We start from the raw sequence: 12,176 nt of genomic DNA on the forward strand, positions 1-12,176 counted from the left end.
TTCCACGTGCTGCTCCCACCTCCTCCCCCGGGACACCCTTTCCTCTGCCAAAATCCTACCCATCCTGATGGAATGTTAGACGCTCCATAGTGTCTGCCCCCCATCCTAAAGTCACCTCTTGTCCTCTAACGTCCCTCATCTCTTAATGGCCTAAGGTCGCCTTGCCATGCCCTATATGACTCTTTGCGTACCTGTCCCGTCTCCCAGGCTGCATGGTGCGCTCCTGGAGAGGGGATCTCTTACCCAGACCTATACTCCCCTTGAGGGTTGGTGCTGTACCATGTCCATACCAGGAGTTTAATACCCACGGGCGCCCAGGGGCTCCCCAGCTTCTCAAGCTCCCTCTTCTAGAACCCAGAACCCAAGAGACACCAGGGATGCTAAGCATCTGGGAAACGCTCTTTCTGTCACCAATCACCCTGAAACCGCCACCAGCCAGCGCCATGGACACAGCGGCAGCGGCACCCTGTGTTAAATGGGGTGAGGGCAGAAGAGGGAGAATGGAGGAAGAGCGACGTCCACAGGGGCCCGGAGCCTGCTCACATGCGCACACAGACACTGGGAGGGAGGGGTGGCGGCCCCCCCAGGATGCGGCCCGTCTACTGCGTCCTCTGCTCGGTCCCACTCCTTGCTTAGAAGAAGCGTGAGAGGGAAGAGGGACAAAAGACAGCAGGCCTGGCTGACAGTGAGCTCACGCGGGCTGGAACAGGGGCACAGCAGGCCTGACCTGTACGTGGTGCCCAGCCCTTGCTTTACCAAATGCTGGCTGTAAACACATTAGGGGGCAAGAGCCACAAACTGCTTTTTTGATCTCAGACAGATGAGATGTTTGCTCCAGCACCTGTCAAACAGTAACCACCTGCAGGTCACAGGGCAACCTATTCTTACCTTCACCCTCCCCTGAGCCAGGACCCGGGCCAAACGCAGAGAAAACGTGCCAGGCAGAAAGCAAACACTGGCTTGACCCCAGGATCTGGATTTAATGTAACAGTTCCGGGTGTGTGAACAGACCCCAGGACCTCCCATCCCGCCCAGCAGACTGCAGAATCACTGCCGTCAGGCCCTCCGGTTCCCAGACAACGAGGGTACTACGATGAGGCTGATGGAGGAGGGTGGCCAGCTAGGCCCGGGTTCCAGGCCCACCCTGGGCACCAGCCACATGTGACCCTGAGCACACCCGCTCTCCCTTGGGCCTGAGTTTCCTCGTTTCCTCATGTGTAAAACAAGGCGATTGACCTAGATGATTTCCAGTTCCCAGAGATTAGGACACGGCCGTTTACCCTGAGCATAGAAGGTTGACACAGGGCTGTGCTGAAAATTGGGATTTAACAGGTTCTAGAAAGAATCATACACAAAAGAATCTGAGTACTAACCCTTCTAGACGTTCTATGGAAATAGTAAGTGAGGAGGGGCAGACCTGCTTCTCGGGGTGGTGAGGTGGGGACCACACGGCTTCTCTCGGCAAACACCTCTGGAAAAATCCAGCAGGCGGGGCAGGGAGCGCGCCCCTTCTCAGACGGCCAGGAAACCCACCCTGCCCCGTTACACACACACACACACACACGCACACACCCTCCTCAGAGGCTGGCAGGAGCCCCGGTCCCCTTCAAGAGCCACCCCCAGCCCAGCCTCCCCCTCTCACATCAAGCAGAGGGCCTCACTCACTGCAACTGACCTCCTGTTTCCTCAAAACAGAGGCAATCAGATGTGCTCACCCTCAACCCTCGGTCCGGGTCTCAGCCCTCCCGCCGCCTCTCCTCCCATCCTATCTCCTCCCCGCACTGGCCGTTCCCCTCCTCCCTCTCCCTCCTCCTCTAGGACTTTGCCCCTGACCTATTTTTAATTTTGCCTTCAATGTCTCCTTCCGCAAAAGCTTTCCCCCTCAAGCCCACAAACGCCGCTCTCGGCTTTCAAGCACCAAATATTGAAAAACCTCCCGCTGACTCTGCTTCTCCTTCAGCCTCATCCCGGCCAACCCTGCCTTCCCTTCTCCCTCAGCACAGGCTGCCGGGCCCCGACCCCGCGCTCTCCCTCTGTGGCACTCACAACGGTCACCCGATGGCTCCAGCCACCTGAGTCAGCACCACCCTCCTCAGCCTTTCCCGCGGGTCCCACCCTCTCCCCTGCAATCCTCTCCTGGGTTCCCATGGCTCACCCGGCCCCTCATCTCAACCTCCCTCACCAGCTCCTCTTCCCCCTCCACCTCCACAGGAGTCCCCAGGCCTGGTCCCCAGCCCCATCCTCCCCGGTCTCTACGCTGTCCCCTGGGCTGCTTCAGCCTCCCCACGGGCTGGCGGCTCCCCCAGGACCGTGCATCCCATTCCCAGGCCGGGCAGGCCATCTCAACCACTGGCCCAATTCTAGAACAAATCCAGTTATACACACGCCACGTCTCTCCCTCCAAGTCCCACGGGCACCGATGAAGGGGCACAGGGAACCCGGGGGGCGGGGAGGACGGAACCGTTCTGGACCTTGACTGTGGTAATGGTTACATGACGACTATATGCATTTGTCAAACTGCACAACAGCACACTAGAAAGTGTGAATTTACTGTATGCAAATTGTACCTTAATAAAAAAGGATAGGAAAAAAGTCCCGCAGGCACCTCAACCCCTTCCCGTCTAAAACTAACATCACCATCTTCCTGCCGCCAGCCTAGCTCTGCCCCCTCTGTTTTCAGCAGTGACACCACCATCCACCCCAAAGAGTCCCCACCCCTCCTGCCACTAGAAATCTCAGCCCAGTGGCCAAGCAGTAACTTAGTCTAGAGATTCCACCTGCACAGATTTATAATCTCTTGAATCTACGCCTTCATTCCACCTCCCCACTACCCGCCACCTGGGACTCAGGCCGCCCTCACTTCTCACAGGCCGCCTCACGGGTCTCCCTCCCCATCCACCCTGACCCCTGAAACCTGTTCATCCTTCAGGCCCTAGCTCCTAGACCTCCCAGCACAGGAAGGCAGTTTCCCGGCCCTTTTCCAGCAGAACCAGCACCGGGGCGCCCTGGGTTCCCACAGCACAGGACTGCACCCGCCCTAGGTCCTGCCCAGTCTGCCAGTACCCACAGGTACCCACGTCCACTGTGCGCATGCCAGGGCAGGGAGCCGCCTCGCTCTCTGTCAGAGCCCCCTAGGCTGCAGCTGAGTTGTGGGCGCCCAGGGAACCCTTTCTGGCCTGAACTGAACTGTCAGCTGAAAATTACCAGGAGCCCTATGCCAAAGCCCCGCTGGCCCCCCGACCCTACGGAAGCACAAGTGGCAGCAATGCTGATCAGACTATCCTGAACTCCTAAGGGCAGATCACACAAGCTGCTTCAACAGGAAGTGGGGTGGGGGACTCACCCCAATCTGCTCCCTAGCCCAGCCTCCCACTGCTCCCCTCCCACTCCCCACCCTCCGGCCAGACTGCACTCACCCCTACCAGGCACTCACCCACCCAATGCCTCTGCTCAAAGGGCCCACTGCCTGGACCAATGCTACTCAAAGAACGGTCCTTGGACTCATATTGTCATCCTCGATGAGATAACAGGAGCAAGCGCTCAGAAACCTTCACAGCAATTTAGCAGTGTCAGGACATGTTTATTGTGTTTTGCAAAAGCACTGGTCTGCAACAAACTGGGAAAAAATAAAACCTGGCCTTCAGCACAGAGCATCTGGGAAGCACTGGCCCCTCACCCCTCCAAACTCCCGCCTCCTCCTGCTGACATCCTGCTCATTCTCAGAGTCCCAGCTAACACGCCTTCTCCTCCAAGCGCCTTGCCGTTTCCACCAGCCAGAAGTGGTCTGATCTAGACCCCGAGTCCAAACCACACTGAGGGTGTTTAGGTGGTATCTGCACACCCCTTATGACAATTCCCTGAGGTCCGGGAACCAAGGAATTGTTCACTTTTATATTTCCAATGCCACGCTCGAGGCAGACAATCAATCAATATGTGTTCAAGGAGTGAATAACCCACAATTCTAGAGTGGGCTTTTCTTCAGGGCAGGATGTGGAGAAGCACCAACCCTTAGAGCACACAGGGATTTTCCAGGTTTCTACCAAGTGCAGCCCCTCTCCCTCAGCCCAGATGGAAATGGGATATTTTAAAAAGCAAGTCGAGGACTCCGTCACTATTCACTACAACAGAACCTACAATACCCTGAAAGGGCAAGGTGAGTGAAAAACACTCAGCTTTCTCAGGAATCCTTCTCTACATGCACAGAGTAAAAATAAAGCACACCCAAGTATGAAGAATAAAAAGAGATTTTTCAGGGTCATTTCCAATGTTAGGTATTCCGTGGGCCCCTGACCTCAAAGCAAAAGGTCAAGGGCTCAGGAGCCTGTAACCCCACAACAAACATGCTTGTGGACAGACCAGTGGATACCCACTTGGGTTTGAAAAGTGTGGGGAGCAGCCGACCCAGACACATCAGGGTCTGCCTCAGAGTCAGCAGACCCCATCCCCCCAACAGGTGCAACTCCTCAAGGAGCAGGGCCCTCGCACTCCCCCTCTCCCACTGGCTCTTCTTTCTACTGGCTCTCCCAGGTTCCTGGCTGTTGTTTAGCAAGAATGCTGGAACTATTTCCAGATGCCACTGTCAGATCAAGACAACTCTCTAAATATTCCTGTCTAATTTTGCACACAGCTCTTGTTTCAACTAACAAAGATAATGACTCAGTGCCCACGGCTCTTGATGGAAAATCATCATGCCAAGTTTGGAGCTTCCCAATAATACGCTCCTCTAAACTTCTTTCCGAGAAAAGAGAAGTGACCTCCCTGTCCAGATGCTTTTCTATAGGCAAGAAAGGGCACCCAGAAGACACCCTAACTAACCAAGGAATGTTATGGGAAAATCCTGATACATCCCCATAGGATCAATTAACAACAAGAAAAACAAATTCATGGTAGGGGTTTCAGATGTGTTTCCTTGCCCTGTACAATAATCACCATTCTTCACTTTTCTGCGTCCCCAGCAGTTTGGGACTTTGAGGTTTGGGGCATAAATTCTGGGTTACAGTGAAGGCAAAATCTAGACTCAGAAGTAGTGTCTTTCCCTGCACAAAAAGAAATGGCTCACTGTCTCTGATGCTTCAATCAACTGTAAAAGAACTGTACAAATTGTACACGTGTCCATTCTGCACTCCTGGGTAGCCTCTCTCTTGGAGGAGTACACGGCACATGTATATACCCCCACATATATGTCTGAAATGCAGCCACACACTTACTCTCTGCAGACACAGGCCTGGCACCCTCCCACATCATAAGACATGTCTCAGCAAACCAGTAAGGATGAGCAAAGCATCACCTTGGAAAAGCCACTTATGGATAACTGAATTGGCCTTTCTGCCAGCATTCAGACAGCGTAAACTTGTTTGCTCACTATTTAAAAACTGCCCCATGGTTATTTCATATGTATATCTCCCACAGTCTTGCAAAGTCCCCAAAGACAGAAACCACAAGTCTCCCACTTCTTTTGTACTCTGGACCCAGCCAGTCACTGCCATGCACCCAGCAGGCACAGCAAATGACCATGGGTTTCTACCTCCTATCTCACTCCTATCCCCCCAGGTCCAGAGTGGGGGACTCCATTAAAGCCCAACCTACAGGGCTTCTATCATTGGTTTAGGACAGAGATGCTACCCTTTACATAAACCTCTCAGCCAGTCATGGACAGGTCCTAGGGGGCCTCTGGCAGCATGGGAAGACTCTTTTTACAGTTTTACCTCAGTGGTTCTCAACCAAGGTTGCTTTTGTCCTCTAGGAGACATGTGGCAATGTCTGGAGACATTTTTGGGTGTCACAAATAGTGTGTGTGTGTGTGTGTGTGTGTGTGTGTGTGTGTGTGTGTGTGTGTCGGGGGGGGAGTGCTACTAGCATCTAATGGATAGAGGCCAGGGATGTTGCTGAAGGTTGAGAAACCCTGTCTTATGTGACACACACGTAAGTGCTCAAAGCACCTTAGTTCACTTTTCCTTTGAGTTGCCCAAGGTCAGGCCCAAAATCCTAACCCTGCCTTGTCTGCATTATTTGCAAAGTTGAAAATGCCCAAAGTCATCACCAGTCTTAAAGATGCTGCTCCTGAGAACCACCAGCCCCCGCTTTGTTTCTTCTCTGGAGAAGGGCCCTCCTGCCAGCATGACCCACCCATGCACAGCATGACAATTGGCAGGCTGGCATCAGGCATGCTCAAATCCTTTGGCAACAAGTTAGACCTGGCAGGCCCAGCTCTTCAGTCTTCTGTCACACACACCCAAGGCGCAAGTGAGTGTGGACAAGTTTTCCAATGGGCTGCAGGCCCTACCCTGGATGAGAGGCTGCACGTAAGTCTCTCACCCTTCAGAGGACTGGCACCTGTCATCCAAATGGAGAGCTCCAGCATCCAGGCCTGCCCCCGCAGCATTTTCCATCCCACAAGGCACATGGGAGAACTGGCCTGGGTTTGGCAGAGGGGCAGAGACTGGGCAAAGGCAAGAGTTTAGGCAATTAAGCCCAAACCATTCACAAGACCCCCAGCGTTTGGAAAAGTAGGAGGATGGGCCAAAGAAAAGCCAACGGAGGAAAGGACCAAGAAGGGTCCTCTTTCCCAAGTTCACCCAAAACCCCCAACTGTGGAACCCAACAGCTGGCTCGGGTCAAGGGAGTCAAAGTCCTGACACAAACCTGGGGCCAGGGGCAGTTAGCGCCCCTGAGACAGTGCAAAGGGGTCTAGGCGTGAAGAGAAATATTATCATGAGAAAGCGAGGCAGGAAAGCACTACTGGCGACCAAGAGACAAGGCATCAGGTCACCGGAGCTGCTCGGCGCGTTCCGGGGACCCATGGCTCCAGCACGCGGCCCTCGGCCCCTCCCCGAGACACGTATGGGCTAAGGTGGGCACGGGGGTAGGAGACAGCCGCAGGGCGCCCAACGCGCCGCGGCCCGGAGCTTGGAGCAAATGAAACTCGCAAAGGGGAAGCCGCGCTGTTACTTGAGGATACAAGAAGAGCCCAAGCGGGTGGTGAGCGCAGCTCTGGCCGCAGGCAGACGGCGCCCAGGGCACGCGGTGGGCGGCAGCCTTACCCGGCTGCAGGAAGCTGAGATCCGCGGTCACCTTCGCGCAGCCCCCGCGCGCTCGCCGTAGCGTTGGCACCCGGCACACGCTCCGGATCTGTTTACCAATTCGCCCTAGCCCAGAGACCCAGAGCCGGGAGCCCCGCCCCGCAGGCCGCTCCCATTGGCTGCGCCGCCACCCGCCCCCAGTCCAACGTCGCGCGGCGCGGGGCAGCGTGCACAGCCCGTGCGCTCGACCCGCGGCCAATCGGGACGGAGGGCAGAGAGAGAGGAGCCAATGGGAGGCCGCCCCAGCGCTTGGGCCCCTCCCGTTCTTCCCTACCGGCGGCCCTTTCCTCTAGTTGGGAAGGCTGGGTAAAGGCCGGGTTGCAAGGGTGGGTGCTTGATGCGGGTGCACCCCGAGAACTAGCCTTTCGGCAGATGAGGCGGCGGGCGCAGCCGCGGTTGCCAGCGGTTGGATGTCACGCCCCGGCCGGTGCTCGCCGGGCCTCCGAGCAGGACTGGAGGGGAGGCGGTGGAAGGAGCTGAAGTGACTGCAGCGGGCCGGCCCGTGCTCTCCTTTATGTAACGAGGGCCCCCTCCCAGTTCCCACAAAAGACTCCCACAGAAGTCGGAAGCGCTGTCGGCCGCTGAGTGCGGGCCCGCCTCCGGCGCCCGGGCCCGCCTCTGGCGCCCGGCCCCGCCCACATGTTGCGTTTCTCTTCTGACTACCAGTGTTGGCCCTGTGGGCGCGTCCCAGGCTGGGTCGCCCGAGCAGTGGCCCCGGTGCGTGTGGGGTCGTATACCCCTGTCGGCAAGGCTCTTCGCGGAGGCCGGCCCTCCTCCGAGTAGTGGGCACAGGCAAGCACGTGGAAGGAGCGGAAGCGGGCCCTGCGGCGGGCGGCCGGCTCGATAAGAAGCGGAAGACAGGGAGCTGCCCCCTGAGGAAGTGCCTCCTCCCAAACGGAGTGGCCCCAAGTCTCCTCGTCAGCCCGAGATATCACACCTGAGCCCCGGTTGTCTTGACCGTTTCCACTCCCTGGTCTGCAGCTCTGTCCAGGGATGTCGGTGGAGCAAAGGGAAATCAGAACAATTTAGTGGCTCTTTCACAAAACTAAATATTCAAGCCAACGGATTGTCCTTTATTCCGAAATGATTTTGATGAATTAACATTTAACATTTTGGAAACTTGTTTACTATTACTACTTAGGAAAATTGACCGTTGTATGCTGATGCCTGCAATGGGGGGAGAGGGTTGTGATAAAATCCAGACGTGAACCGAGCTTCACCGTTCCTCATGGACGCTGGAGCCCGGCGTCCAGGCCGTCCCGGCCGTGGGACCTGAGCTGAGGCAGCGTGTCCCCCGCAGCGCAGAAGCGGAGCGTGCGGGACCGGGGTGGCACAGCTGTGAGCTTCTCTGGCCGGGTGCTCTGCGCTGCTGGGTCTCCTCTGCAGGAACGTTCACATAACTCTTACCAGTCCAAATTCTGCACACACACCCCACCCCCAATCATCTCCACATTAAGTACAACGTATATTTTGAGAGAGAATTAAGGAGATGTTGACAAGTTTCAAGGAACTGCCCCAAGCAGGGTGGGGCTAAGAACTGGGAACTTGCCTTGAGTACGCAACTGGCTCCCTTTTACCACACAGGAGAGAAAGTTCCAGCCCCCCTGGGTTAGGCCTTCAAGAGATGTCCGTCCATTGCTCCCTTCTAAGCTAACTGTTCCTTTAACTGCCTGTGTTCCTCCAACCCCTGCCAGCGTTGTGACCTCTACCACTGCCCACCACATAGCTGGAGGGGGGTGGGGGGGCGGTGGAGGCAGGGCACGGGTGAGACTAAAGCAAGTTACACCACCACAAAGCTCATTTTTCTTACTGCGATTCAGCCATTTTTCTTCACTCCCCAGGTTACTGCAAGCCTTTGGTTAGTTTTAAGAGTTCTGAAAAAAAACGTTGATTCTGAATATTTTTGCCAGTTTTTTCACTATTTTTGTGGAGGACAGAATTTTCAAATGCCCTTCCTTTGCCATTTTCTCTAATATCACCCCACTCCCTCCTTCTTGAAACAGTTTTTTTAATTTAGCCCCTGGAACATTATACTCTCCTGGTTATCCTTCTGAGAACCAGCCTTTTCTCCTCAATTTCACTTGCTGGGTCTTCCTCATCTTCCCGACTTCTAAATGTTGGAGGGCCTCAGGACCCAGCCCTTGTATCCCTTCTCTGTCTGCACCCACTCTCTTAGTGATCTCATCCACTTCCCATAACCTGACAACTTCCAAAGTTTTACCTCCGGCACGAACCTCTCCTGTGAATTCCAGACTCACAAATCCAACAGCCTATGAGGATCTTCACTACGATGTCCACTAGATATCAAACTCAAAATGTCCAAGACTGAACCCTTGATTTACCACCCATCCCTGCTCCTCCCCTAAGGCTCCCTGCCTCAAATAAGTGGCCTTCATTCACTGCTCAGACCAAAGACCTTGGCATTCCCCTTGACTACTCTGTTTCTTTCATACTTCACATCAAATCCATGAGCAAATTCTTCCACTCTATCTGAAAAATACACCTTGGATCAGCCAATTTTTGCCTCAGCATCACTGCCACCCTAGTTCAAACCAACATCTTCTTTCACCTGAATTATTCTAAATAGCCAATGAACTGGTCTTCTGTTTCCACACATCATCTTACAGTGATCCTTTTTTGTTTGTTTGTTTCTTTGCTTGAAAACAAAAGTCAGATCATGTTATTTCTAAACTCAAACCCCTCTGATGGCTTCTCATCCCACTCAGAATGAAATCCAACATTATTACATTGCTCTGTAAGACCCAGCATAATCTTACCCCCAGGTATCTTTCAGATGTTATTTTCAATTGCCCTCTCCCTCTCTAATTTTGTTCCAACCAAAAAAGGCCTCCTTTCAGTATTCGCCTAGCATGCCAAGAACGGTCCCATGTCACACTTTGCACTTACCCTTCCTTCTGCCTGGAACACTCATCCCTCAGACATCCTCATGGCTCACTCTCATGCTTTATGTGGTTCTGTGACAAAATGTCACCTTATTAGGGAATCCTTTCCTGATCATCCTACCAAAACATGACCTATCCTGTTCCTTAACTTGTCTTAAGAGGACTCTTTATTCCCTTATCTTGCATTATTTTTCTTCCTTGTACTTTTTATCACCTAACATATTTCTATTTGTTTACTTGTTTGTTTAATCATCTGTTTCCCCCAACTGGAATGTAAGTTTTATGAGAGCAAAATCTTTGTTTCTTTAGTTCACCATTGTATTCCCAGAACCTAGAACAGTTCCTGGCAAATAGTAAGTTTATGGTTAAGAACATGGACCTTGGACCCAGAATGTGTGGATTAGAAACCCAGCTCTGCTACTTACTAACTGTGTGACCCTGAGGTAGTTACTTAGCTTTTCTGTGCCTCAGTTTCCTCCTTTGTAAAATGAGGATAATACTAATATCTATATGTAATAGGGTTGTAGAGGATTAAATGAATTAATATATGTAAAGTACTTAAGATGGTGCCTATCGCATGTATACTTTATATAATTCTAGTTATTATTTTTGCTTAATAAATGAATGATAAGCCCAACATTGTAACATGTATCATGTGTTCAGCAAGATACTATATTAATATCCATTTTTCACTAAATTGTTACCATACATACACCTGAAAATGACTTCTAGATTTTGACATGAAAAAAATTAAATTAAAAAGGACCACATTTTCTGCAATTTCATCTAATTTATTAGCTATGGTGTTTCAAGTACTTTTAGACCATCTTGATATTACTAACCCATAGTAAAAATCAACTAGTTTACTTAATAATTGCATCTTTCATTTCTAAGTCAAAGGTTAGTCTTTATTGATAATACTTAGAAAATGTATATACTGGCTGCAATATTTTCTCTTTAACACTAGGTTCTGAAGTAGAAGAGCTTAATTTTCTAGCTAAGAGGTTGATAAATCATAACTTTCAGACCTGGAGAAAAAATTCTGAGGCACTTTTGTAGAATTATGACTTTTGTGCTCCACATTACCTAGTGGTGTTCAACATCAGTATTCTTTTTGATTCTGTTAAAGAAAAAAAATTCATGGCACTTGTTAAAGATGGTAAAGCAGACATTATTCAGGCCCATTATTATAAGTACAGGGACCACTGCAATAGGAATTTGCAGGAGGGAGAGAGATTGAGCTCAACTCTGAATATAACATAGGCAAGTGGGAATTTACAGCCAAGGAGCAGGGTAAGAGGTGAGTGTATGGAAAATAACCAAGAGGAAACATTAGGGGTAAAGGGGATTCTAGCTAAAGTAACCTAACAGGATTCTTGCTGAAGACAGGCCAGGGTGATCAGACAACACCTGGGGGATGGTGGAGGATGGGGAGCCTGATCAGATATCGAGCGATCAGATGTGGAGGAGGCGGGTTCTTGCTAAACCGACTCAGCTGGGCTCTCGATAAAGCTGGATCTTACAGGGAAATGCACAGATGGGCCTAGGAGAAGGTTCAGGAGCCTGTCCAAAGTCTGGTCAAACAAAGAAGCTTGACAGTCAAGCAAAGAATCTTTGTCAATTCCTGGACCGTTTGGCGTATATATTAAACAGAATGTGGCTAAGAATAAAAACAACTCATAACTGTGTGATAGTCAAAACCACCAGTTCAGGAGGAGTTGTTTCAAAGTGGGAAGATGCCTGAGCAACTGGGTCAGAGCCTGCAGGCCTCCTCTCCACAGGCTGCCCAGTGTGAGCGCCCCACACCACCAGGGCTCTGTTACAGGAAAACAGTTGTTTAATATCTATTTTCTTCCTTAAATGTAAGAAAGTAGGAATGAAAACAAATTCCACTACTGGTTTTTGTTTTTTTTTTCCAATTTTTATTTATTTATTTATTTATTTATTTTTGGCTGCGTTGGGTCTTTGTTGCTGTGCGCGGGCTTTCTCTAGTTGCGGCGAGCGGGGGCTACTCTTCGCTGCGGTGCGTGGGCTTCTCATTGCGGTGGCTTCTCTTGTTGCGGAGCACGGGCTCTAGGTGTGCGGGCTCAGTAGTTGTGGCACGCGGGCTTAGTCGCTCCGCGGCATGGGGGATCTTCCCGGACCAGGGCTCGAACCCGTGTCCCCTGCATTGGCAGGTGGATTCTTAACCACT

At 52.0% G+C, this 12,176-nt stretch overlaps 1 protein-coding gene across 2 annotated transcripts in view; it reads right to left on the bottom strand.

The window, feature by feature from the left end:
• COQ8A (coenzyme Q8A) overlaps window positions 1-7,139 on the bottom strand; it is a 50,504-nt gene extending 43,365 nt beyond the window's left edge. Inside the window, exon 1 of one of the 2 annotated variants that reach the window (XM_036865687.1) lies at window positions 7,041-7,139. The gene's annotated coding sequence lies outside the window, so the exon portion shown is untranslated. Of the gene's footprint in view, window positions 1-1,675; window positions 1,751-7,040 lie in introns of those variants that run through there. The other variant, XM_036865695.1, reaches the window with a different exon arrangement.
• Window positions 7,140-12,176: the final 5,037 nt, after the last annotated feature.

This window comes from Balaenoptera musculus, chromosome 1 (assembly GCF_009873245.2).
Source record: "Balaenoptera musculus isolate JJ_BM4_2016_0621 chromosome 1, mBalMus1.pri.v3, whole genome shotgun sequence".
Taxonomy (NCBI): domain Eukaryota; kingdom Metazoa; phylum Chordata; class Mammalia; order Artiodactyla; family Balaenopteridae; genus Balaenoptera; species Balaenoptera musculus.